Consider the following 23,399-nt stretch of genomic DNA (forward strand, 5'->3'; position numbering starts at 1 on the left):
TCTTTCTCTCTCTCCGATTCACTTCTTGACACATGCATATGTTTTTGTATCTTTTTGGAGGTATCTTTGGAAGGTCCATTGACATTTTCCACATTGTAAGCCCATAGGAAAAGACAACCATTCCTTTTCTTTAAGTAAAATTACTTCATTTGTTTTCCTATCAATGTTACTAAATTTAACTAATGGAATTCTCCTTTATTGGTGAGGCTCAATTAAGCTAGTTTTAGGCTTATGTAGATCTATTTAACATTTTTAGGGTTTACGAGATTAGAAAGAAAAATGGAAAATGGATTTATGCTTATTTTGGTTGCTTTAGGATAAAATTGCTTCCTCTATTTATATATGTAAAACTTTTCATTACAATTATCAAATATAACATCTACCTAAGTAACCAAGACCATATGGTATGACCTTGGTGGCACACAATTGAAGATTCATAAAGCAAGCTAGAAGAGAGGTTTCACAATGTAAGGAGGATTTGATCATGTGAAGGGGTTAGTACTTAAGGCCATGTGTAAAATTGTCACATATATCTCTACTTGTTGATGTTAATGTAGCAAAGGTACATATTTTTATCATGGATAAATAGAACATAAATATTACCAATAGAAACATGTACATCTCTTTACCTTGCCTTCACAACATGATGTTTCACCACCTTCATCACTATGAATGTGTACATTGGTCCAAATGAGACTTTGATTAGTCCAATTATTTCATTATCAAAGCAATCCAATATTTATTTCTTCACCATGGAAAATGTCTTTCTAGTGGAAAGTGAAAAAAGGAGAGAATTTTATAAACTCATAAGATACACCATAGTTGCACTGAATTATTTAGTTACACTAAAGTCTTGTTTGTTAGGTCCATAAAAACAAGGCTAAAATCATGCAAATATTCATAGGTACATAGAAAATTTGAATGTGGAATAAGCCTTCATAATAGAAAGGATTGGATGGTCATTCTTGGTTAGTTGTAGGGACAAAAGAATGTATTTTCATTCTTCTGAATTCGCATATCATTCTTTACTAGATCGAAGCATGGTCAATGGCTTTTCCAATTGATTGATTGGTACACACCCTTTGGCATTTTTCTCACCCACACATGAATTAAATATCACTTGTGACAAAGGGATGCTAAGATATGCATCCTAAGCACATTAGTTGATTATTCCAATCATTAGAGTTTCCATGTTATCCTTTACTAGATTGAAGCATGGTCCATGGCTTTTTCCAATTTATTATTTACACACCCCTTGGTATCCCCCCCCCCCCCCCCCCCCCCCCCAACCAAATGAGTTAATTGTCAATGGCAATAAAAGGGGGTGCTAAGAACACATGTCCTACTTGGAAGGGGTGACACAACTAAACTCATATGCATTCAAAGCATATAAGTTGACCATTTCAACCTTTAAGAAGAAAAACCTTAATCTTGGATAAAGTACCAAAGTAGTGGGTAAGATGTCAAAAATTCATTCAATGAACGTTCATTGTAACCATTAATGTTTTAGAAAACATTGCTTTTGACTTATGCATAGACCCTCCAATGAGAAAGTGACTTTTTGGAAACTAGCCCTTAGACCACCTATAAGTCTAGTTCTTCTAGTTGGCATGTAGATGTGTTTGATTTCTTTCAATATTGAGGTTAATTTCCATTCATCTAGTACCCATGCCCACTAGTTGAAGATCTATCAAAAGTGTTCTTTTACTCATTTTGTTGATTTTGGTGGTGGATCTGCCCACACTCTACCTTAATTGTAAGAATTCTCTTGAACCATTCAAGGTGGCAAACATGTGTAGTGGTGGGAGGCTTACATGTCTTGTATATTTTAATGCTTTATCAACTAAAAATATCAAGGAATCTATTTAATATTTCATAGTCTCTAAAGTAACCTTGCACATAAAAAGCACATGAATAATCCTTTTGGACTCTATTGCACTCCCACCACATTAAAATTACAACCTTCTTCTTTAAATGTAAGACTTTAAAATTTAATAGATATTTCTTTTGCAAGTACCTTAGAATTATGAGTGATGGTCCAAAAGCTCCTTCTAGTCATAAAGCCATTAAGGAAAAATCTCTATAGAGACATAAATATCCAAGTTACTCAACACACATATCCATAATGGATGCTATTTTTCAACAAAAACAAAAAGAATGCTAGATTTCTATTAAGGATATTCTACTTCAAAAGATAAATACATTATTAAAATTTGTATAGATTAATAATATGCTAAACATAGATTAATTGAACAAATTTGAAACAATTAGGGCTATAACAAAAGTTATTATATTCAATAAGGGCAATCTTTTGGATGCATATAAAGTTCAATTTTTTTATTAAAAAGAAAATATGTACTAATAAATAATTATAATTCCATGTGGCCTTGGGCTTGATTTTCCATTAAAAATCCATGTATTCACATTTAAACATAAAGATACAAGAAATAGTTACTAGGTTACTCATTTTGTGTGGGTTTCATTTTTCTTTTCTCTAACCAAAATCATAATTAAAAGAATGACTTGACAATAAGAAATTGAGAACAATCAAAATATGTGTACTAACGTGTAGGTGGTGCTCATGTTGTTAAGAATCAAAATTTTAGGGAATACAAAAACTTAGAATGCAAGAACTCATTCAAATCAATCACAAATTTCCAATACCATGCTAAGAGATATCAAAGCATCATATATGCTAGTTAGAGGTAGCACAAGGCATAAAAATGATAGTATATATAGTGAACTTTAGAAATAAACAAACTCAAGAATGGCTTGATAAAGAAGCCACCTATAGACATAATAGTTGCATTTAGCTACAAAATATGCTTTTCAAATATCATCTTTTTTCTTTGCTTATCATTTATTTTATGAGCTTTCCCTCAAATATGTAATTGTATTGCACTCCTCTCATCAATTTTCTATCTTCCCCATCTATAACATTGCACCTCTCTTGTCAATTTCCTATCTTCCCCATCTGTAATATAACTATCATATGGAACTGTACTATTCCATAAAAATGCTTCATCTTTCCACATATCTCTTGGCGTCTAGATGAGATCATCACTCACCCCCATTCTCTTACACAAAACTTAGGGTTTTCTAGCTCATGGGTCTCATAAATGGCTATTTAAGGTAGAAGAATATTCAAGGAATATTCTAGGGTAGTCTATAGCTCATTGTCTCCCTTCTACAACCATGAAACTAGTTTCACTAGTTATCAATTCCAAAAGTAAAATTTATTTACAAGTTTCTTGTATTGAATCTCCTCTAGGGCTTATAAATATGGAAACTAGACTATACACAACCTTCAAATTTTGGATGGAATGTGTGCTCTTAGTTGAGGACATATAACATCATGTACTCTAACAAAAGTAGTAGTAACAACATTCGTCTCATTATTGGACACATCAAAATTCTTTTAGTTATAGAGATGTATGAACATTGACCTATTTTAAAACTTGAATGGAAGGGGTGGCCAAGAGGCAAGAGACATATGGCCTCTTTTAAATTCAAGGAGTAAAGAATAATTTAGTCCTATTTTTGGATCAAGAAAAAGAAGAAGAAGAAGAAGAAGAAGAAGACTATATATATATATATATATATATACACACACACACACAAGATTATTATAATCTAATGCTTCTTCACATTGCCAACCACCATTTTGAGTTAATTTCTTCTTGTTAAAGCAACACACATATCAACACTTAATTCATAAAACTGAGAAGTCTTAAGTGATGGGAAATAACCATGTTGAGATATGAAACAAGAAGATTCATTCTAAGCAATATGGTCCTCAATGTGATAAGAGAAGAATTCTTAATGTCTCACATGTTATTGCAGCTAGGGATTCTCTTATTAATGATATCCTTGAGTGGCCTATTGATAAAACCACAAATAAGCTCCTCCCATTAGGAGAAATATGGACTAATCTCTTTTTTTCCCCTTAAGGGGTTTCTCTCACCTCTCTCTCTCTCTCTCTAAATAAGCTCCTCGCATTAGGAGAAATATGGACTTATCTCTTTTTTGCCCCTTAAGGGGTTTCTCTCACCTCTCTCTCTCTCTCTCTAAAGAGAGATTCCAATAATAATATTATAATAAGAGATCTTCTACAATCAAGCAAATCTCATACTTGTATTTTTAATAGATTTCACCTATTATTTTATTCCCAAACTGTGGGATGAGGTCACTTTTTCTCAAAATCCTCATAACTAAAAAAATACAATTTTATTTTCTCTAAAAATGGAGCCAATCATTAATATACGACTCTTTAATGCCCTCATGACTTTTCAACATGAAAATATATTAGAACCATTCTCATTCTTGCTTCTTAAAAGGGAGTAAGTTTAAAAAAGATATAAAATGATGTACACATCATATTTTAAGATTATTTTTTACTCAAAGAAACCTTTTTGACTCAAGAGTTTCCTTGTAAATTCTTATCTTTTTGGACAAGTATATGCCTATTTCTGGGCATTTTTTCATTCCCTCTCAAAGCTCTAGTTTTGTCTGAAATTTTGTGTACTCTTCTCCTTCCCTCCAAAATATGGTTTCTTACATATGAATTCTTCTGAAGCAACACAGTACTATCTACAACACTCTCTATCCTACTACAAGCAATCTCCCTCTTCAGTACTATGATATAAGATATCTTCCTCTTCAACAGTCTATACTACAAGCAATCAAGTGTTAATGGAGGTATCTTTATTTTTTTAATCTCTGTGATGTTATTATTCTTCATAGTTGTTGTTTAATCCTTAAGTGTTAATTCATAGAGAGAGAGAGATAGAGAGAGAGAGAGAGAGAGAGAGAGAGAGAGAGAGAGAGAGAGAGAGGGGGGGGGAGGGAGGGAGGGAGGGAGAAGGGGGGGGGGGAAGAGAGAAGACTGTGTGAGATGAACTAAGAAAATAAGTGATAGAGTGGCAGAGAGTAAATTAGGGTAGAAGATAAGATAATGTTATTGTTCTCCACTAGCTAAGATTCTGTATAAATGTGTTTGAATATATTTGATAAATTCTTCTTTATATATATATATATATATATATATATATATATTGGATAGAACAAAAGATAAGATTGGATGCTGATTAGAGGTAGATTAGAAGGTAAGATTACATGTAAATTAAGGGTTGATTAGCATCTATCATGACTGAAATCAAGAGAAATAGACAAGATTGAATTGGGTAAAAAAGAACACAAATATAGTGAATCAAAGGGGTGTAATTGTGTGATTTAAATGTTAATCCAAGTTAAAATTGGCATATATTTTTCTTTACGGGATGCAGGTGCAGGACGTACCAAGAGAAAGAGAGATATTCACTTTCAATTGGAGGATGAATATGCACCAATGTTCAAAAGAACTGTAGAAAGGGATGATGCAATAAGATATAGGATGCAACAAGAAAGAAATGCAAGGAAAAAAAATGTGGACCTTTGGGTTGATGGGTGCATTTATCCACCCGATCCAGTCACTCAAAGGCCACCACAATTTAAAGGGCTTACATCATTTGTAAAGTTTGTTTGTGAAGGCCATGAAGGATTGTATGGATACACATGCAGACTTATCACACAAGGATTAGCAGGGGTTCATCTAGCCTTGACAAATATGCAAACAATATTACAAGGGAATATACAGTCTTTGATGCAAAATGATAGATTATTGGCTAAGAAGGATAGAGAGAAGAAGAGCCTACAATAAGCAATGTCTGTCATTGAAGATGCTATGCATACTACACACGTGCAAAATATGGAGTTACAGTCTAAAGTTATGGACTTGGAGAAGGAAAATCGAAACATAAAGAGGAAGCTCACAAAAACTTTGGAGATTGGGCCCACTTTAAAAACCAAAGAAGCACGTCGGCACATTGGATTAGTTAAACCAATTCACCAACCAAAGGAAGTGGATAATATCATAGATAGTACAATGAGAAATATGTTCCCTCATGCAGAGAATGATACTATTGCCAAAGTCCTAAGCAAGGATATAGTCAAAAATGCATTGGAAAATCGTAAATTCAGGGACATTGTAGATGGTGTCACAAGTAAACATCTTAGGGATATGAGCAACTTGTTTAGCTACAGATGCTCAGGGATTATGTGACAAGGTGGGAATGAGTTTTCAGTCATATAGTATGCTCTATCAACAATTGGATATAGGATCTAAGCAAGTCTTCAAAACTAAGTGAGTAATGCCTCTGCCAAAACCATTTCACATGAAGAGGGCTCGAAAACAACTAAATGAGAAATTTTTAGAACTAATTGGTAAGCCAACGCATCTGGAAAATACACATATTGAAGTATGGTTCCAAAGAAGTTGCATTTGTATTGAATGCATTCAACAACTTTGTATTGGATATATGTAGGGTTGAGATTGCTATGGTCAAGTTCTACAATATGTCTATGGAAGAATATAGAGGCCAAGCTTAAGTTTTTCCTCAAACTTGATGGGAGTGATATTATTAAGGGAAAAAAACCTGAACGCGTGAGTATAACACTTATGAATCGAGCATTGGATCCCAATATCAATGAAAACTATCATTTATACTTTAGTGTACAATCAGAGAATGAAATATGGTGGCTTGCAGCATTTGAAGTACCAAAGGAGGACCATGCAGTAAGTAAAGTTTTTTTAAACCTCACTAATATACCCAATGTTATTCAATAGCAAAATAATGGAGTAATTTTACACATTGAGGGATTTGGGGACTATCCAATTGAATGGCATCTTACAGGTGATTTAAAAACATTGAAGTGTATGTTTGGTTTATCGAATGCAACAAATGCAAAATTTCTGTGCATATACTACATGCAAACTAGGAAGAAAGGGAAGATGAAAAGAAAGAATGGCTTGCCAAGGCAGGACAACAAGGTGCTCCAACACGTGATCAAAAAGTCATGAGAAATGGAATGCTAGTTCCAATGGATCCAAAATGGTGCCCTATTTTGGAATTACCACTAACAAAGGTTCACTTTTGCACATTGCATTGTTTGGTTAGAATAATTGAGAAGCTAGTATATGAATATATATGCTTTGCATACAAGATGCAGCATGTGTTAGAAGTTGATGCTACATGCAAGAATGTAGAACAAGTCCTTTCTGAAGTTGGATTGCACGAGGGCCAAGTAGAAATAAAAAAGGACGAGAAAAAATTGAGAAATAGTGGAAATATCCCTTGTAAACCATGATTTGGTGGACCCAAGGCTAGGAAGTTATATCTGCACCTCGAGATGAGGAAGGCAATATACTTGTAAAACAACCAGAGAAGTATGAAGCATAGAAAAAGTTGTACCTTGTTATTCCAGATTGGAGCAATGGGGGACAAACAAGGATTGCAAAGGCAGAAGTGTGGATACACCTAGATAGATCAGTAACTCTCTTACAAAAGTTGAGATTTAGGGATGGCGATGCCAATACATTTAAAGAGATGATTGCTAAATTTCATAAGTCCATGGTGGAGGCATGGACTACAAATAGTATAACACACTACATGGTCAGTATTGTCACCATTACAAAAAAATATCATCATTTCGATTTAGTTTGTGTTTCTAATCTCTCTTCTTGTGTAACATATACTTGAAGCACATGGTCCATACTTTGCAAATCAAGGAAGTTTGGCAGTATGGTCAACTCAAGGCATGGAACGATCTCATTGGAAAGCTCATTGTGCTTTTCAAAGGCAACTGATCATGGAGGTTACATCAATGATTCCAATTCTAAGAGGCAATTATTACAATGGTGATATAAGAGATTAGAGATATGATATGAGGAAAAAGAAAATAAGTCCAAAACCTCTCGAGTAAAATTTATATGTAGGGCAATATATGAAGTGAGAAAAGCAAGATATGAAAACAGCATAGCTAGACAATCAAAATCCAATCCAACATATAGTACCTATCACAAATCCAATTACCGCCATTATCTTTCCTATTGAAGTCATCCACTGCAAGTATGTTACTGATGTTTTTCCTTTATGAAGATATCTATGATAACCAAATAGAAAATTTACCTATCAGCATGTGTACAATTTGCAAATGTTCTCTCCAAATGAAATGAAATTTAAATGGAGCAATTTAAAGAAACATTGTATCTATAATTCTTTCATGAAGAAGCCCAGAGATGTTGAACAAGAAGTTGACTTATAACAAGACCATTGTTCCTTCACTGACAAATTCCTAGAGTACAAAAACAAAAGAAATATCGAGTCAAATCATACATATAACTTACATAGGCTTTGTCCAAATGAGTTGAAATTTAACCATGGAGCAATAGAAACAAGTGACAATATATCTGTGGCTCTCTTTGCAAAGAAGCCCAAAGATGTTGAAGAAGTTGAGTTTTTAAAAAATCATTATTCTCCATCCTCGAAGACTCTTGGAGTAAAAAAACAAAGGAAAACAATCTCGAAGAAGTTGTGTTCAAAAGATCATTGTTCTTAATTGTAAGAGACTCCTAGAGTACCAAAACAAAAGAAATTACATGTCAGAGAATACACATAACTTGCACAGGTTTTGTCCAAATGAGATAAAACTTTACCATAGAACATCCATGGAAGAGAACAATATACCTGTAAAGTTTTGTGAAGAAAATCTTAGGGCTTTGGTAGAACAAGCTCTGCTTTCATAAAACATGTGAAACTCACTCTGTGTTTGTGCAGAGGAAATGAAATTTCACAGGGTTACAAATAGGACAAGCAACAATGAGGTTGTAAAATTTCGTCAGGAAAGAAGAAGCAAAGAAAGAGATATGATAAATTTGAGTTCCGCCTAAGAAAGAGGGGAAAACTGAAAAGGGGAGAAATGAAAAGTCAAAAATAAAAAAATAAGAAAATGAAAATTCGAGTCACAAACTTCCAAGAAGTGTCAGCATTATATTCCCCACATTTTCCCTTATTTTATTGTTGAGGGAAGATTTGGGCCAAGATATGGCTAGAAGATTCATGTTACATGAATCTGGAATCCCTACTCTCTCATTGGTTAGGCTTAAATTTGTTTATTCACTCCTTAAGGGGCAAAAAAGAGAGCCCATATTTCTCCTAGTGACATGTGCCCCTCGACCAACTGCTACTAGCCCATCTCCAAATACTGGTGAGCCACCTAAACCTGCTAAACCACTTGAGTCAAAAACCAAACCTGTCAAACCACAACATGTCTACTGACCAAAACTACAATTGGATGCCCCTAAACTAACTCAACCTAATGTTGCTAGCCCACCAATGGCTCCACAACCAACAAGGAGCACAACATCTGAGCCCCAAACCATGCCCCTCACATAAGTGGCTAGCCCGCATCCTAAGGAGGATTAGCCAAAGCGGCAAACACCACTTGTTAAGCTATCTAGCCCAGTAAAACCCCAAACTCCTATATGTCTTAAACCCTCTTATGAGTGGAGATCTATTCTTATGTTGGCCTCTGATCTAGCTGAGAATACGGGGATGACTTGGTCACATGCATTAGATGCTTGGATGATACCTTCACAATGCTGGCCAAAAGTTACAAACGGTTGGATCTAGGCCTCCTAGACAAGCCCTTACCAATTGATGTATGCAGTTTGCCATGTACCTCTGGGAAGAATGCAAGTTCATGTTCATTTAAGTCCCCAAGGTAGTTGAGGATTTGATCTTCACTGAGATTTCTCTCACGAGCAAGCTCGTAAACGAAGGCTAATCACCTCCTATAGCAAGAGCAAAGTCTTTGCCACAAGCCAAGAGCTAGAAGAACTTAAAAAGTTGGTCGTCATCACTGACTCCTCCTTTCTATGTAAATGGTACACTCTCCATCTTCAATGGAAACAAGAGGGCTACCCAATCATGACCAATGCTGAGGAGAGATACACCATCAAAACCTCTGAGTATGATCCTACTTATGTAGCTCCTACCTCCTTTAGAATATTGGCCATCACTCGCTTGTATTCGACCCTTAGAAGATCATAACATGGCCCACCCCTATTTAGATCAAGTCCTTACCAAGGAAGAGCTAAACATTGCTAGCAGGATCAACTCTAGTGACTTCCTAAGTGATGTCCTGACCTACATTACACACGTAGGTAATAGACCTCACGACATGAACCACCATGCTCACTTGCCACACTTCTATGCTTGGCTAATGCAAAAGTGAAGCATCGCAAGCCTACGCTGCTTAATGCCCTTAACCCTTCATTCTCCAATCCTAGGAAGGATTCACATCATTCCTAGTGGAAGGGGGTAAGATGGGAAAGAAACCATGTTTCAAACCTCAACCAATGTTTAACAAATAGATAAAAATCAACTTATGATTGAGGAAAAGTGTCAAAAACTTATTAGATTGTGTGGACTACTTGAAGCAAAAGTCTTGATTTTATACTTAAGCACTTTGCCTTTCCATAGCTTATGTTCATTATCTGCTTATTGTATCGCAAGATTTATCTCAAGAAAACTAATGGTAAGTTGTGGTATTGTGATAGGAACCTATGATGGCAGGATAGAGCTTCCATTTTTCATATGGAAGAAGAACAAATGAAGTATAGCCTAATGACTAAAATAAGGTCCTTCAATCAATTCAAGTTTAGGAACATCATGAGCTTGGATGATGTGGTCATGGAAGAAACACCTGTGAAGCGGCTTGTTAACCAATGCAATTTGGGAAATTACATGGAGAAGGTTAGCTTTTGACTATAGCAAAAGTGCACAGAGTTCCTACAGACCTTCGACACCAATAGGAACTGCAACACTACCCCACAGGGTCGAGGTGGAATTGAGCCCAAAAATGGTGAAAAGAGTGTTGGGATTGGTCAACAAGTTTAAGAGCCGACCTAAAAGGGATGCTTATAGCATGCTAGGAATGGACAAGGCCCTAGTCCAACCAATGATGACATCAGCCTAGCTGCTGATATTCTAGACCCCGAGGTTAAGTTGCAAGCAAAGATGATCCATGCTCTATTCTCTAGTCAAATGTACAATGCCTTAATGAGCAGGATTAGAGTGCCCTTACTAGAGAGCCTTGTAGCCAAGTCCTTGGATGAAGTGAATTGGAATGGCTATGTGCCAAAAACCATTGAAGCTTTAGCAAAGGTACTAGCCAAAGGTACAAGGCCACCAGCAGCCGGGGAGTCTCCAGCTTCCACAGTGGGGACGACAAGGAAGAAATAATTATCAAAAGCATCGATTAAAGGGTTTGACAGGGTGGTAATCGACATCATCCAAGAGGCTGTGGGAGAGGTAGAAGGTGAAAAGGAAGTGGGGGAGGCACCTAAAATATCACCACCCCCTAGGAGCAAGAGTAGTCAAGTGAGAGGATATGAGTGAGGGAAAAGAACCAAAGACACCATGAGTCTACTAAGGGGGGAAGGCCCGAGCACTAGTTCATGCACAAGTACCAGAGATCAAACCACCATCGATTGGCAGAGGACCAAGGCAAGGGCTTGTTGTATCCAATCCTGCCTATTCACATGCCCCAACTAGTAACTACCATAACCATCCAAGGCATCACTAGCACAGTGGATGCAAGAAACCTCATGGCTTGGGTCCAATATCTAGTGAATAAAGTGAAAGAAATAGCCCTGGATTCAAGTGGAGGATCTCCAACAGCTGGAACAAGGAGATTGGCAGTTGGAATGTCGAATCAAGGCAAGATCCCAACAAGAAGCAGAAGATAGAGGCATCGACGACATCTGTACCTACAACATTTCCATCATCTATGGGCTATAATGAATACATCAATGAGCTTCTTGCACAACTAGAAAGAGCAAAGGAGGAAAAGAAGATAGCAGTGTGGTAGAATTAGAGACCGAAAGAGAGAAGCATTGGCAGCCTTAGAAAAAAGACTTGCCAAGTAGCAATGTACCAAAGGGAAATCTACAAGTTGAAAGAAGAGCTCAAGGCCAAGGAAAAGGAAGAAGACAATTGGCAAGAAATGCTCAAAGAAGAATGACATGAGTTGATAGGCTTGCAAAGAGAGTACAAGCTCATCCTCATGCAACATGAATAAATAAGAGAGCAGTTAAAAAGGATCAAAGAGGCAACGGACAAACTTGAAGTAGAGGACATAGAAAAAGCTCAGAAGAGGAAGAGCATCAAAGAGACATGAAGGAAATGGAGCATAGGTTGCTGATGGAGCTAGAAAAGTGGGTCTGAGGCTATCCATAATGTTGTCTACATTATGAACAAAACTCCCACAACTACAGTTCATGGGATGACTCCTGAAGAATGTTTTACTGGCAAGAAGCCCGATGTATCGCACTTGAAGGTATTTGGCTGTGTTGCATATGTTCATGTGCCAGATGAGCTATGGAATAAGCTTGATCCAAAGGCAGAAAAATGTATTTTTATTGGGTACTCTTTAGAGCAAAAAGGGTATTGGTGTTATAACCCTATCATAGGTGAGTTCAGAGTGAGCAAGGATGTTATCTTTGATGAGATGGGAAGTTGGTATACACCTATTGGTGATGTTTTGGATTATGATAATGATCAGGATAGCTATGTGCAGAAAGATAAACAATAATCACAGAGTCTTAGTGGACCATAAACATCATTTGGTATTACACGTACAGTGAGCCCTTGGTCTAGGAGACTAAGGAGTAGTCCCACATCTTCAGGTGGATCTATAAGTGTTGCAGGGAAGGACAAAGGAAAGAAGAACTTGCTGGATGTTAATGATGCATCTACCAGTCATTTGGGATTGGATGGAGATTCTAGTGGTTCAAAGAGTTTGGATGATGAGCTTGGTATTCCTTCAGTCTCAGGACACCAGGTGTACGGAGAGCTCGTAGTAATGTAAAGGCTCCATTGAGTGATTCGGTGGTAGGTAGATCTAGCAGGGTCAGATACCCTGTTAAAATATTTGGCTTTGAAGGTTATGTAGCTCACCATTATGCTTATATGGTGAAACTAGTTGAGAATGTTCAGCCCACTTGTTTTGAGGATATTGTTGGTCATGGTCATTGGGATGCAGCAATGGATGAGGAGATGGCTGCATTAGAAGCCAATAAGACTTGGGATTTGGTACCCTTACCCAAGGGTAAGAAAGCTATTGGTTGTAAGTGGGTTTACAAAGTCAAGCATAATGCAGATGGTTCAATTAGCATGTATAAGGCTAGACTGGTTGCAAAAGGCTATGCTCAAACATATGGCATAGATTATGAAGAGACATTTAGTCTAGTTCCTAGGATGGCAACTGTTAGGTGTGTGATCGCCTTGGCAGCAGCCCAAAGGTTGGAGTTTGTAGAAAATGGATGTTAGGAATGCCTTTTTTCATGGTGAATTGCAAGAAGAAGTGTATATGGAGCAGCTAGCAGGTTATGAGGATTTAGAGCATCCCACATATGTGTGCAAGTTAAAGAAGGCGCTCTATGGGCTGAAACAAGCACCTAGAGCATGGTCTGACAAGATTGGAGAGTATCTTGTCAATATTGGATTTTGTATTTCTAATGCTGATCACTCACTTTATGTGAGAAAGGGAGGTGCGGGTTTGGTCATCATAGTCATCTATGTGGATGACTTGATTATTACAGGTGACAGTGACAATGGGATTGCTGAAGTTAAGGACTTCTTGAAGAAGAAGTTTGAGATGAAAGTTTTGGGTGAGCTGAGATACTTTCTCGATATTGAGGTGATCAGATGTGATGATGGTATATGGCTGTCCCAAAGGCAGTATGGCTTGGGTATGTTATTCAAGTATGGTATGACAGTATGTAAGCCTCTTTTAGTACCATTGGAGCAAAATGTGAAGTTGAGTGCTGACATTGGGGATGAGATAGAAGACCCTACTATGTTCAAGAGGATAGTAGAGAGTTTGATTTACATGACTATCACAAGGCCAGACTCGAGCTATGTTGTTGGCCTTGTCAATCAGTTTATGCAGATGCCTAGAAAGCATCATTTGGATGCAGTTAGACGTATATTGAGGTATGTGAAGTCCACTTTACATTATGGACTTTTTTATGAGTCAGGTAAGGACGTACAGGTCTTTGGATACACAGATGCAGATTGGGTGGGTAGCACGTCAAACAAAAGATCTACAAGTGGATTCATGTTTTGTCTTGGTAGTGCAGTAGTTACATGGAGTAGCAAAAAGCAACCTACAGTTGCTTTATCGAGTACAGAGGCTGAGTATAGAGGTGCTACTATGGCAGCATGTGAGGTGATATGGCTACAAAAGTTATTAGGTGATTTGGATGTGTAGGGAGATGGTCCAGTTTTCATTCATTGTGACAACAGGAGCAGCATACAACTAGCTAGGAATCCAATGTTCCATGCTAGGACAAAACACTTTGAGGTGCACTACCACTTGTGTAGAGAAGGTACTTGTAGGAGAGATTGACTTGGTATATGTCAGCACACAGGATCAAATAGCTGACATTTTCACACAGGCATTGGGTGCAAAGAAGCTTCGAAAGTTCCAAAGCTTACTTGGAGTTGCAAAGATAGATTTGAGTTGACGGGGAGTGTTGAGATGGCAAGCTCCAACACATGCGGACATTGATGATGGACCGCCTGGCTAGATGAGTCCGCACATCTACACTTAGCATGTTGGTGGTCATTATGATACTCACATGGCCACTGACTTATCACTTATTATATTTAGTTTGTTACACCTACCTACAGCTGGCAAAGATATAATGCCAATCGATTAGTGTAGTCGGTTATGCATTGTTTGACTTAGAAGGCTACTTTCCTTTATGTTGTATCTTATCTATACTTTGTGTACATTGTATAGTGTATGGAAGAAGAAGAAAAAACCAGCAAGAAAAAGTTTTGGCCTCCATCTCTCTTCTTGTGTTCTTGAATGAGCTTCCTCTTGTGTATACAGTGTGTGTTTGGTGCAGCAGCTCAAGCAAGTCCCCCCACCATGCGATTCTTGACAGAAGTCAATGAGCTTTAAGATTTTTGTAGTAGTAAGGCATTACTTTAGTTTATCAAAACTCTTCTACTTTGTAGGAGTCCATATAATCTTGGTGGTCTGCTTCTTAAGAAGTTTAGTGTCAAGGGAGTGGCAATAAGGGTATAATTCTTGATGAAAATGTGGAACCATCTTATGAGCCCTAGAAATCCTCAAATTTCTTTGAGTAGTCTAGGAATGTGACTACTCCTAAGATATCCCTCACTTTTGCAGGGTCAATTGAGATTCCCTCGACTAAAATAATGAATTCTAGGTACCCAATCTTCTTTTTGAATAAGACAAAATTTCTCTGCTGCTTTACATAGAGCTTGTTTGCCCTCAAAGTTTGGAGGATGATTTGAGGTGATTTGAATGGTCTTCCTCTTCTTTGGAATAGGCTAGGAGACAAATTCATCAAGATATATTCTAAGAATATCCTGGACTAGTTTATTGAAACTAGTGAGTGCATTAGTCAACCCAAAGCACATTACACTAAATTCAAAATTGCCATACCTTGTATTAAAAGAAGTTTTTGGGATTTCCTCATCATTATTCAAATTTGATAGTAGCCTCTAAGCTTAAGTGGTTTTGAAAATAGCTTCACTCCTTTAAGTCTATCAAACAACTTGTCAATCCATGGGATGCAATACTTATTTTTAATTGTTACTTGATTATCAACCCATGATAATCGATGCAAAGCCTTAAGGTTCCATCCTTTTTCTTTTGAAAAACTATGTGAATATCCCATAGTGAGTTGGTAGGTTGGATAAATCCTTGCTCTAATAGTTATTTGAGCTATTCTTTTGATTCGATAGCCTTGAGAGTAGACATTTTGTAAGACCTCTTTCCTACTAATTCATCCCTTGGGGTTAATTCAATCTCATGATCTATATCTCCACTTTGAGCTCTCAAAATATCATTTTGCACGTTGTCCGTGCATTTGGGGTCGAAAGTCTACCGCGAGGGTAAGAGACAATAGGGTGAAGGGAGACTCAAGGAGAGGAGTAGATAGAAGAGAAGGGGCTCAAAGAAATAGAAGATGTAGAAGAATACTCACAGAAAGAAATAGAAGATGTAGAAGAATACTCACAGAAAGAAATAGAAGATATAGAAGAATACTTAGAGAGGTGAAGCTTTTCAATTAATTTCTACATTATGAGAAGATAAATCTCTTGTAGACAAAAACGTGCATAAAATAATACATTCCTCTATGCTACTCAGATTGCCAATCTCATACTTCCATTGGCTCCAAAAGGGGGGTAAAAAATCAAGATACCTGAATAGAATTTTGTCAGATCACTTATTCTTCATCTCCCACTTTGGAGTGTTGTTCGCTACCTGAAAATAGCGATCGCACATCATGCAATTTTGCCAAACCTTCTTTTTACATAATATCCTCTCAAAATGGCTGAAAGCTACCTACTTTCTTTTACATGTCATCCTATTCTAGAAGTTGTCTATAGTTCTTGGATTTTTACAAGAGATAATATCTAAATCCAAAAATCTGGTATTTTTGAACTATCCACACTAAGGATATAGCATTAATGACTAAAATTGGCATTGGCTCTCTAGATTAATAAGAAAGCTACACTCTAGAGTTTTTCACACATCGACCGCGTAGCGGCACAACATCCACCCCCTCCTAACTTACACATCATCTGGCATGTGCCAAAGTCTTATGGATCTGTAGTGTTAGAAGAAGTATCCTATGCCATGTCAATGTCTTCATCTTCTACCTCTTCTTCTTCCATATTCTCATGTTCATGCTAAGTATCTAGCTCCTTCAACTCATATACTAAAGACTCTCTACATTTAAAGAGCTTGATACAGCTTTTCTTTTAATCCTCTTGAATCCAGCTTCAAACTACTCAGTCTTCTTTGTCATGAGGTTGAGATATTAGCCTATTTTCAGCCAATCATCCTCATACAATTCTTCCAAAAATTGTGTTCTCACTGAAGCATAACACTAATGATGCTTTCTCTCTACTGCCTATCTCTTCTTCATGGCTGTGAGTTCTTTTCTTACTGTGGAAATCCATGTTACAATAGTTGTACCTGTAGTAACAACATACTCATTCCCTACTGTCATAAAGTCATTTTCAGCACCTATCACATCATCCTCTTCATCTTCCATTAGCTCCTCTTCATCTTCAAACCTTACTCATGAAAGCATGTCAGACATGGGATTTTCTCTACCTATAATATGCTGAAAATCAGGGTTAAGTGACTTTATATATGCAATCCACCGTAATATGGCAATATCAGGAGTTGAGCAATTTACTATCATGCCCAATAGAGGTAGACAATCAGCCTCTACCACTACATGAGTTCCCATAAAATACTCCCTATCACACTTAAGGGCTGTCACTACACCACAAAGCTCTTTTTTTACTTGAGAATACTATCATTGCCATTCATTGAGGACCTTTGCTCCAAACCAAATGGCATACCTATTCCCATCAGTATCATCTTGATCCACTGCCCAACCAATGTCAATCGGCCTTATATCCACGATGAGAATAATAGGCTTCCCATTCTCATAATTTTCTCTGTTTAGTGTTGGGACTAAAATCAATAAGGTCTTTAACTTTTGAACTTCCTTTGTATGATGTTACCCCACCAAAACTTTTGCCCTTTTCTCAAGATCTAATATAATTTTCAAACACATGAGCAAAATGTGGAATCCATATCAAGTAAAAGACATATGTACCCAAAAATATTCTCACCTCTCGGATACATTCAAACATGTCTCCTGCATCCTGCTTATGGCATCAATCTTTACTGGTGAGGGCTTTCTCCCATAAGGTCCACACATGTGCCCAACAACTAACACTTCCTCCACTCCAAAAATTGACTTTTCTTCTGATAGAGTCAAATGCACTTCTTCAAGATGGCTCAAGATCCTATCACAATCAACAATATGATCACCCACAAGTCTTCTACATCCCTGCTCATTCAGCTCCTCATTCTTCTCATGGATATCACATCCTTTTATCAGCACATCATCAAGAAAGGGCAAGGTCAACTGAGGAATATACTCCCTCAAAACTTTATGCATAGCATTCATCATATGCGCCACTAAATTGGTTGCTCCCTATGAAAGCATACACATCCTAACCAATCCAAGCGGTGTCTTCATGGTAGTGATATCTTGGCTTTCCAATGCAAGCTGGAATTGATCATATTCTAAATATAAATCACCCATAGAGTAAATTGTCTTGCCCCTGCAAATGCTTTTGCAAATTCATCCACTATCAAGCTTGATCCAACATTTCTCATGGTGACTTTATTAACTGGTCACAAATTCTTTATAAACCTTAAAGAACCATTCTTCTTTGGAACAGTAAACCACCGATTTGAATATGGAGCTGAAGAGGGCTCCAAAATTCGCATCTTGATCTTCTTGTTTAAAAGCTCCAGCAACTTAGGAAAATATGCATGAGGTATTGGAATAGGCTTTAAATTCCACGGCACATGAGGTACTGTAAAGATCACCATAGGTTCCGGATCAACACATCCAATTTCATCTAGCTCAAATGAAAAGGCTTTCCCATGCCTTGCCAACATCTGCAAGAAACAAGCTCTTTCTGTAGGCAAAAGAAAGCTTGTATCACCAATTTCCAGCCTTTGTAAAGTTTCAACTATAAATTTATGTCCTACTCCATGTGGATCCCGTAAAAACTAGGCTGTTGAGTCAATTTTTTAGACAACCCATCACTTTTAGGTGGTAAAAGCAAAGCCATAGACTTAACCTTCTTTGCAATAGTTTTGTACTTTGTATCCAACTTTGCTTCAACCCTGTTTTGCAGCCCATAACATTCATGCTTAGCAAACTCTTGAATGACTTCATACATCTCTAAAGTGTCAACATAAATAACCTCTTGAATGATATAGTGGTTGAAAAAGAAATTTCAGCCATTTTATAAACATAAATCAACCCTGAAATACCTTCATTTACAACCATTAAACCATATGTCTTCAGTTCTTTTTCAGCCCATCCTACATATTTCTTTTTAGTCCTGCACATGGCTGAAATATCCTTAAAGCTGCTAAGACTACATGCTGTCCATTCCTACAATCCAAACACAAACACAGTTTTTCCCTTTCTTAGGGGCTTAATTATCTTCCTAGAGGCACTGCCATAGCCTCCACTTATAGCAGTGCTGTCTAAAAACCCTTAAACTCTCGTGCATTAGGTGGCATGGGATTATCCCGTAGCCTATCCTGATTACGGAGATGATTCACATAAATGGTGAGAAATTATAACACCTTTGTATTATCTTTACTCCGAACCTGAGCATATGAAGAATCATCATCCAAGGCTTTTGTTTCCATTCTTGATTCCGAAATATAGAGCTGCCCCAAAATCAAAGTATAACTACATGAATCCTGCATAAAAAAATGATTTTCATCCCTAACATCTCCAATAGTCATGGGTACATTCGGTCAAGCTGCATAAAGATCCCCTGATGAATTGTTTGTTGCCCACATGTGCCATCCTGGATCTACATCAATTGGCCATCCTCCATTCTCATACAAACTATGTGCCATAACCTTGATTTCGGAACCATGATCCAAGAGAGCTATGAAAGGCATCTCTCCTTCTCCCACTTTAACAATTGTCTCTGTTGTAGTACAAGCCCAATGCGTTCATGAATAATGACTACTTGGAATAAAATGAGCATATTCTTCTTCATGTTGCTGTTGATGGGCATCCCCATTATACATAGCCTTCTCTCTATGCTTACTGCTGCCCATAAGACCAATTTTAGCCATAAGCTTGCTATCTACACTCCTATTTAACCCATTTTCAACATCAACTTGCTTCAAATTAGCATTACATGCATCATCATATTCCCTCTAAAGTTATTTCTCTATGTCTTTGTCAACCTGTATCAATGCTTGCAAAACTTCATCATCAAACTGTCTTTTTTTCATTTCAGTATATCAATGATTACATCATGAAATTTGCACTTTGCAATTCCAAGAACTTTGCCAAATGTGAATTCCACTCTACTGCCAAGTATGCGATCTTCCAAGACTTTTTTGAAGTTCGTGGCAATCTCAATATCTGATTGTAACCTATAATCCAGATGCTTCCCCCTTTTCTTTCCTTCTTGTTTCTTCTCTTGAGATGCATCCTCCATAACATGATCAAGTATGGCTTTTTCAGCCTCTTTCTGCTACTCCATTTTACTTCATATTATGCGTTTAGATGGACGTGAAGAGGAAGGACCAGTAGTGTCCTCATCTCTTTTTCTCTTTTCTTCCACAAGAGCTTCTTGATTATGAACCTCAACCAAATAAGCATAGGCTGAAAATGAATCCACTAGTGCACTCCATCCCGTTCTCCCTCGTATACTCTGACTTGCATCAGTCAATTCAAACTTTGTTGTTTTTCCCTTTTCCATGTAATCTAATGCTTGCATCCAAACATAAAATTTTTCTCAGCCATACCTTCTTTATGAGCTTCTTTGATCTTTTCAATTCTCAACCCATATGTGGCTACATCTATGGCAACAAATGTTGTCCTTGCATCCATATCTTCCAACCTCTTCTACATGCCACCATTTCCAAAATTTGGCTCTATTGGAAGACCAGTTTCTGTTGAATGTATTTTGTCATCTTTCCAAAAGACTAACCTTTTTTCTTTTGCTTCATGATAGGCTATATAGTCTTGCTTTTCATGCTGTAAACTGTCACACCAAATGCATCTCCTCTTGTGTCCTTCTTTGTACATTCTATGGACTATTGTCCAAGCCTTCTCTTCTACCTTAACATCCAACTTTTCGACCTTTGCATAGATCTCTATCAAATTTAGCCTCAAATCATGCATGCCTTTGATTAATTAATCCACATTATCACCTTTAAGAGTCGGACCAATAGGTATAATCGATTGTTCTGCCATAGCTATAGGTGCCTTGGTTGCAATTTCAGCCCCCTTTTGAGTAGTAACAGGTGTGGTGCATGTACCCCATCTTAATTTCTTCCACTCTCTCTTTACCAACATATGCACTGCCTTAGTTACATTAGCCCTGATTTCAACCCTATTTTAGAAGAGGCATCTTCTAAACAATCAGTTAGCTTCTCCTGCAAAACAAGATCTACAGTCTTCAGAAACAAATCAATTTGTTGACTTTAGAATGATTGCTGCTCATCGGCATCCAACTGCGCATACCGACTTTCAAATTCACGAAGCAAAGCTGTAGCAACCAACCCTTTATTGAGCTTTTCAATCCAATCTATAAATGTCTTTTTAGTTACCAATCCTGCATCTTCCAAGAAGAACTCTTCTCTCAAAGCTTTCTTAAAAGATGCCCAATCAGCATCTCTTCTATGTAACTCATCAATCCGATCATGCAATGCATGCATGGCCAAATGGGACAAATACCGACTCCATGCATACTGCGGTACCCCATGAAACAACATCTTTTCTTCATACAATCGAAATGAAGGCTGAAACATTTTGACCCTTAAATTGCTTCAATTCTTGTCCCACTGCCTGCAATGCATTCACAGCTAAGGAATTAATTCATTTTGCTTCATGTCGAGTTTTCTTCTGCTATTGTAACAACAACTGTTGTTGTTGTTGTTGTTGTTGTTGTTGTTGTTGTTGTTGTTGTTGTTGTTGTTGTTGTTGCAACAAAGCAATCATGTGTTGTAAAGCATCACCACCACTTGAACCGGAAGAATCCCCCATATTTACACACCTACTACCATCGAGTTCACCATTGTCAATGCGTTTGGGGTCAAAAGTCTACCGCAAGGGTAAGAGACAATAGGTTGAAGGGAGATTCAGGGGGAGAGAAGTAGATGAAAGAGAAGGGGCTCAAAGAAATAGAAGATGTAGAAGAATACTCACAAAAAGAAATAGAAGATGTAGAAGAATACTCAGAGAGGTGAAGCCTGTCAATTTATTTATGTATTATGAGAAGATAAATCTCTCGTAGACAAAAACGTGCATAAAATAATGCATTCCTCTATGCTGCTCAAATTGCCAATCTGATGCTTCCATTGGCTTTGAAAGGGGGGTAAAATACCAAGACACCTGCCCAGAATTCTGCGTGATCAGCATCATATGATTTCACCAATCCTTCATTTTACATAAAATCCTCTCAAAATGGTTGAAAGCTACCTACTTTCTTTTACATGTCATCCTATTTTAGAAGTTTTCTATAGTTCTTAGATTTTTACAAGAGATAATATCTAAAATATCAAAAATTGGCTAAACTTGTCCAAAAATCTAGTATTTTTGAACCATCCACACTATGGACACTAACATTAATGACTAATATGGCATTGGCTCTCTAGATTAATAAGAAAGCCGCACTCTAGAGTTTTTCACACGGTGACCACGTTGCGGCACGACAACGTGCTTGATCTTCTTAGCATCCGCTAGGTAATTTTCATTACATATTTTCTTACTTTTCTCTTAGATTGCATGTTGATTTGATCTAAGGATGGTCTTGAGAGTAATCAAGGTAACATTATGCCTAAACTGAAAATTATCAAATCCACAAGCCATAGTATCTAATGCTTGAAATATCTCAAGGCCCAAAAGCTGGTTAAGAAGTCTCTAAAAGAATAAGTTATAGTTTTACTCCACTAATCATAGCATTGAATAAACTTAAAAATCCTTCTTTATCAATTGTAATATCATCATAATGATGGAGCATGGTTAGAATTTAATACTATAATGCCACATGAAATGGTTACAACTCTAATTTAACTTAGGGAGGGTAGTTTGGTAGTCATCTAAAGACCTATTCTAGTCACCACCATTTGTGCTAACTTTGGGTATGCAGACTTAGCTGACTCACTATTCACTAGGTCAACCTCACATGCAAAGCATTCAGCCTCATTCCATGAGGATCAACATGTAGGTCCCTAAAGACACAACTAAACTCTCTGGTAATTGAGCTTAAATGAATGCATTTTGCAAATCATCCAAGATCTAGATAGACAAACACTACACTTGGTTTAATAAGAGTAAGAAACAAGGAAGAGCTTGAACATCAACCCCTTTACTCATAAGGCATAGCCTCACATTGGCCCCCTAAAATAGTACTTATTGCTTCTAGGAATCACTCTTAGGAAAGTTACATTTCTCAGTCTTGGTTTTTAAACTTGGGGAAAACCTTCTGGCTAACCAGGTCCACCCAATCATAAGATGATTTCGTCGAGAAATTTTCCACCTACTTCCCATGATGTCGAGGTGTAGTTTAGTGTTTTAAATGGGTATGCTATCACACAGTGATAATATATACAAACACCTTCAATAACTAGTATTTTCACAAGGTTCAATGCCACACTCTCAAGATATGTATACTAAGTAATCCATTTGAAAACAAAGCTAATTTTTTATTTTTATTCTCATATATTAACTATCCTAGGTACATGACCGAGATTACAACTCAAACCATAGCCCCACTAGTTCTTGCCCACCATAAGGGTGAACCTTCATATGCGAAAGATGAACCATACCTAATCGGTGGTTGGCCACATTAGGTAGTACTTGGGTGAAGAGTAATCAAGGGCCTCTTGGGATG

The sequence above is a fragment of the Lygodium microphyllum genome, chromosome 24 (genome assembly GCF_053477565.2).
Source record: "Lygodium microphyllum isolate KBCC chromosome 24, Lygodium_microphyllum_v1.1.10, whole genome shotgun sequence".
In the NCBI taxonomy this organism is placed as follows: domain Eukaryota; kingdom Viridiplantae; phylum Streptophyta; class Polypodiopsida; order Schizaeales; family Lygodiaceae; genus Lygodium; species Lygodium microphyllum.